The sequence below is a fragment of the Falco rusticolus genome, chromosome 3, assembly GCF_015220075.1.
Source record: "Falco rusticolus isolate bFalRus1 chromosome 3, bFalRus1.pri, whole genome shotgun sequence".
In the NCBI taxonomy this organism is placed as follows: Eukaryota; Metazoa; Chordata; class Aves; order Falconiformes; family Falconidae; genus Falco; species Falco rusticolus.
The window spans coordinates 47,406,408-47,412,407 of NC_051189.1; positions in this window are offsets into that span (position 1 = coordinate 47,406,408).

Below are 6,000 nucleotides of genomic sequence, written 5' to 3' on the forward strand. Positions count from 1 at the left end.
AGTTACATCTGCTTGGCTGACAGTTATATACCTGGCAATGGGCTGATAACCTGCCCCAGCATAGAGTTGAAAACTGCATCCCAGAGAGCAGAGATGGGAGCTAAATACCAAAATTAGAATAATCATCTTTCCAGGTAAGAGACAGCCTTTTACTAGATATGTCTCTTTGGGTGGCTGTTGCACTATCTATTAATCACTCTTTGGCTGTTGCTTTCATAAGACATTCTAGTCATGTCTACATGGATTACTTAGCATTTTTCCACAATTCTGTTCTTCTTGTGTGTTAGAAATGGGATAAAACATTTCTGATTTCATCTAAATATATGTCCATTCTAGCCAATGGGCAGGTATTTGCATATATGCTCATTTTAGTCACTAACATGACTATAGTGTAACATATATTTAGTTACTAATGACATCTCTTTCCTATCAACCTTCTTTGTTTGCCTGCTTGGATTGCCTGGCTTTCCCAGAAGCTGACTGACTTATGATTACATGAATGGCACCAAAGCCTGAAAAGAGAAATCCAAAGACATGCAATATTTAGGCTTAATTCCCCCTTCTACATGCAATAAGCTTTTGTAAAACAAGATCCTGAAAGCAAAGCTCTCCAAATTCCATACACAAAAGCGGCACACTCTCTGTGAAACTATTCATTGCAATACTGTTTTTTACTACCAGTTAGCCAAGAGAGGATGTAGTTGGGATGCTCAAATGGAAATAGCTTCATTGCTATACCTTGTATAATAAAAATGGAGTGTTTCAGAAATTTAACATTAATGAAAAGTTTATAGCTAATGAAGAGTAGGAAACACAGGATACCTGCCATTGGAACCAGCCAGATGCCACCAATACACTAAATAAAACTTGGAAAACTTTTATTGACTAGCAAGCTCAGCATGTTGGAATAATAAGGAAGTTTGGAATTTCCTCTCTCATTTGGAGTGCCTTTGCAGAAATATCAGCTGGTAACTACATCAGACTGTGCTATGTATAGCTTTGTTGATTTACAGAGGTCTTTAGAAAGCACACACCCAATGTTTTGCTTCAAATGAATAACCCTTATAGACAAACTCCCTAGCATACCCAAAATTTGGAGAATGAGAGAGAACGTTACTTTTTAAAGTTTAGGTCATTAAAAAGGATACTTGTTTAATTTCAGAGTTATCAAACTGAGGTAATCTGACAAAATTAATTTCTACTTATGAAAGCTATTCTCCAGACTTCCAAAGGACAACTTCTTGCAGCACAAGGAAGGAATAGTTATGAAGAAAAGGAAGAATGCATTATTTCATTCCAATCTCTACAATTAATGTAATATATCTGCTTCATTTTTTCAAAATATACTTTGAGTTTTTCAGTAATGTCAATTCATTTTTTTGAACTGTTATTTTTGATAACGCTAAGTGAAAACAAATGGAAATATGAAAGCAAATGGAAACTTTATATAAACAACTGAGTGTTGTTCTTCAAATATTCCAAGTTATTGTAATGTTTCAATTATTTGCATTACAGCAGTAGCTTCAGAGACAGGACATAATGCCTTTCTTTACTAATACACATCCAATAAATAAATAAAAAGATACACTAAGTATTGTTACTCCTTTTAAAATTATATAGAATAGAGTTAGAGGTTAGATGATTCACTTCATGTCACATTGGAAAATCTGTGGCAGAGGTCCAATTATAACTTGTCAGATGAAGAAAAAATTGCATTTGAGTGATATTTACACAAGCAACCTCATTAAAATAAATGTGTGGTGGCTGCTTTGCATCACAGCAAGTCATCTCACCCACCAAGCTTGTTTTACTCCTTCCTTTTCACATGCACAAATTTTGCCCAGCTGTGAATGACAGAGTGAGAAAATGAGAAGGAAAGAACGAACACTGATTTCTGAATAAACAAAGCACACAGTTCTGATAAATTAACATTGATAACGGAACAGAATCCATGTAGTAATTCAAGTATATTTTCTTCAGAAATTTTCTATAACTTGAATGCAAATTCTGTTGAATTGCAAAACTGTATTTTGGCCTGGATCCTGCAGGATGCCTACCAGCCATGGAGGAGTGTTTAGCATTCCTATTCCTGCTCAGCATTTCTGCAAATCTGCAGATTTTGTTGAAGCTACAGCAAGCTTCAAGGAAAGAAGTCACAGATCTACAGATAACAGAATAATTTCTGAAAGCCATTAGCATGACTTCTCCTTTAGCAATAAATACTGTGTGTATTATGAAGGGTTTACTTTCCCAGAAGTGCTTATGGGACTTAAGATTGCACAAAAGGGCTGTGAAATGTGTTTCCCTCAGTTCTGGCTCTTTGGTTCCTGGAGCCTCAGGTCACATTCAACTCATAGTTCCTATCAAGCTTTTCCCAAAGGACCTTTGGGCTCCTGCAGTAGCCAAACTTCCCTGGAACAGGAAACTCTATTTACACTGATGTCTTAAAGCCTGGTGCTCATCCATAAAAGGGAAAAATAATACTTTTAGGAACTGTTTTTTCTTAACCTTTAACAGACCACAAGTCTAGTCTAAAATGCACGTGCTGTAAAAGTGAGTTTTCACAAAACCAAGAAAAACTATTTCTGAATAAATAAAAAACCTCATACCCCTGAAGTGCCTGCAGCATTCTAACATTATGCAATATCTTAACAGGAATGTGGAACAGAAAAATATAAATTTGTTTTCATTGCCTCATATGAAAGAACAGCAATCTATAAACATTAAGAGATCTTTTATCTGCATCATTTTTGATGCAGGTACATTTTTTTAATTTTGTTTTGAACAGTGAGTGGGCAAACCTCTTTTTCAACTCTCTGTTCGGGGGAGAACCAGTGTCTTCCTTGAGGAAGCGCCCTGTTTCAATTCTACCAGGAATTGAAAATAAGCCTTACAATGGCAATGGGACTTCTGAGCAGAAAGATCCTGGAAGATCTGCTTCACATGTGATAAATTACAGCAGACTACTTGGAAGGTAAAGTAGAAATAGATCCTTTTCCCTGCTTGTATTAATGTTTCTGTTCCTCACCCCCTTAATAGACTGTTATTTCACAAAGTACATACGTAACTTCCACTTGTCAAGCAGATTTCTGATTTTTTTTTTAAAATGACATTTTGCATACAGGAGAGTAATTAATTAAAAAAATGAGGAGTTTTATTAAAAATAAAAAAGACTGTGACTTCATCTAAATCTTAAGACATTGTTTAATTTAAAAATTTTATCTTCATGCAGATATGAGTTTTGGTTTGCATTTTGATTACTTCAGCACCAAGATCAAGCTTTCCTGTATTACTACAGCTTATAGTCACATCCCCTGTCTTTCCTTCCCCATAACATCTTTTGTTTACTGCTTTCATTTTTGTCACAGCTGAAGTGAGTGAGATTGCCAGGTCTGTAAGCTTCTGTAAAATGCCTAGCACTTTACAAACCACATAAAATAACAGCATCTGTCCTATGCAGGATAGGTGCACTGAGGGCTGCTCTGAGATACTGAGAAAAATCCTTTTGAAAAGCTGAGTTGTTTGCATGAATGCTGCTGAAAATAAGCCAAACAGCTGAATGCTGCAGGCATCTGAGTTTCCATATAAAATGCCTAAACTGTGAACTTTGTGCTCAGACTGAGATTTTGTTTTGAGATCATACTGATGTTTTCAGTACATGTTCCTTAATTAGCACTACTCTCTTCTCAAAATCACTGTATCAAACTAAATATTTATTCAATAAAATAAGATACTTCATTTTTGGATTCTTGTTCATATTTTTGTAGAAATCTACATTCCAAATACAAAGAGATTTCCACTCCTTTGTTAAACTTCATTTAGCTCCAGTGAAGAAACTGAGGTGCAGACACTGTAATGTGATTACAAACTGAAATTGCATCTTTTAATATAGCTGTAAACAACAACATGAAAATTAAAGGTGCTGTTACAGTAGCATATTCATAGTGATGACATTATTTTGGTTACAATTTCTGTTTTACAGCTGCAAGTTGAAACATGCAATCACCTTGCTTACTAAGAAGGGCAAACAGTATCTGCATGACCTTTTCCAAACTATATTTTAATGCAAGATCTCTAATGCTTTAACTGTGACTCCTTAGATGAACAAACCTATTTAATTCAATTCCAAATGCTCGACAATTCTTGGCCTCAGACTAGAGGTCTGGAGACATCACAGTTGTATTCTAGGAGATTAAAGAAAGCAGAAGGACACAGGGGTTTTCCATAACTTACTTTCATTAATCACAAGGACTTGACAATGTAACGTCTCTAATCTGTCATCTAGGAAATGAGTAAGGTCCTAAAAATAATTGGGAGTATCCCAAGGTGAATAAGTGTAGATCTATGACAAAAAAATTGATATATTATCTGTGTATAGTGTTACTGGTTTCTTTATTTTGGCATTTGTCCATCTCTGTGTCATTCTTGTGCTGAATTCTCTTATCTGTCTGAGCCTCATCATCATCTCAATTCTACAAGCTTTTCAAAGAAGCTGGTTAGATTTTTCATTACTTCCTATTACTACATTCTTATTTAAAGCTGAAATGTAAGAAGAGATAAACTTACTATTAATAGCAAAAGCTTTATTAAAATGTTATTCTCCCTCCAGGTTTTAAGTGGGCATAATATTGTGCATGAAAAAAGAGACATTGTCCATTACTAGGTAAATGTTATTTTTCCATCTAGATCTTTAAAAAAACATTAACATATTTAATACTACCAAATTATTCTGGTTTACACTCATTCTTTTAAACTTCTGATTATTTTCTTGATACTTAAAAAATATTTAAAATATTAAAAAATAAAGTCTTTCATACCAGTTAGGTAACAGGTATTATCCAAACAGAGACTTCAATTACCACCTACACAAAAAACCTGAACATGTATCTGTCTGATTAAATATACAAATGGTGTTACTAATTTAAAGTTGCAATTGAGCATGTTTATGGGGCTTTGTTCTTTTAAAACTCTTAAGGTACCTAACAGGCTAATTTTAATGTAAACATTTGCAGTTTACTTCCACTAAAACTACTACAGAAGTCAAACACTTACCAATACGGATTCAAAAATACTATTTTATAATGACTAAAAAACCCCAAATGAAGTTGTACAGGATCTGACAGATTTTACAAAGGTGGAAAGCAATAACAATGTAGAAGAAAAAAATGTCTCTTTGATATGATGCATATCCCTCTTTTTAGATATTTTCCCACAGAAATGGAACAAAATATTTAAGATGTTCTGTTTTATCTGTAAAACAGAGGCCTAGAAGCCTCAGCTCTGAATTCCCTTTCCTTTGCTCTCTTATCTGCTCTTTTTTTTAAGTTTTGAAAATACCTGGGAGACAGAAGATATGAAGAGCATATACAGTGTGATTATCTGCATTATCTAGACTTTCCTCTGTATTAATTTGGACCAAAAATCTACGCTCATCATCCAACTAAAGCACAGATTTGCAATCTAAGTCATATAGTGCTTCTCCACCTCTGGCTGAGGTATTAATCCTTGTACATCATAGTCCCAAATACATGTTTTTCTGTCCAAATATGCAGTCATGTTATGAGTTATCTTTTGACTTTCTGCAATTTTGTTACATGTTTTCACTCACAAAAAGAGTATCTAAACCAATAACTTTTTAAAATGGTAATTCCTACCATGTGTGACAACTGTATCAACTGGCAACCACAACAGCTTGTAGTTTGAGTTTCTACAGGTTTATAGACCTAGACAGACAAGTCTAGCTTTAACAATTCAAAATCTGTGCTTAACAACTACAATTGGAAAGTTATTTTTAAAATGACGGAATACATTCATACAAAGTAAAAGAGGTTAATTTTTCATTTAGTACCTGGGTAAATAACATGTCTGTCAAACATCTAGACCAGCTTGGAGTCACATTTAGGAAATACCAGGAAGTCCATGTATATTATAGAATTATAGTTTGGGTTGGAAGGGACTTCTAAAGATCACCTAGTCCAACTCCCCTCCATGGACAAGGAC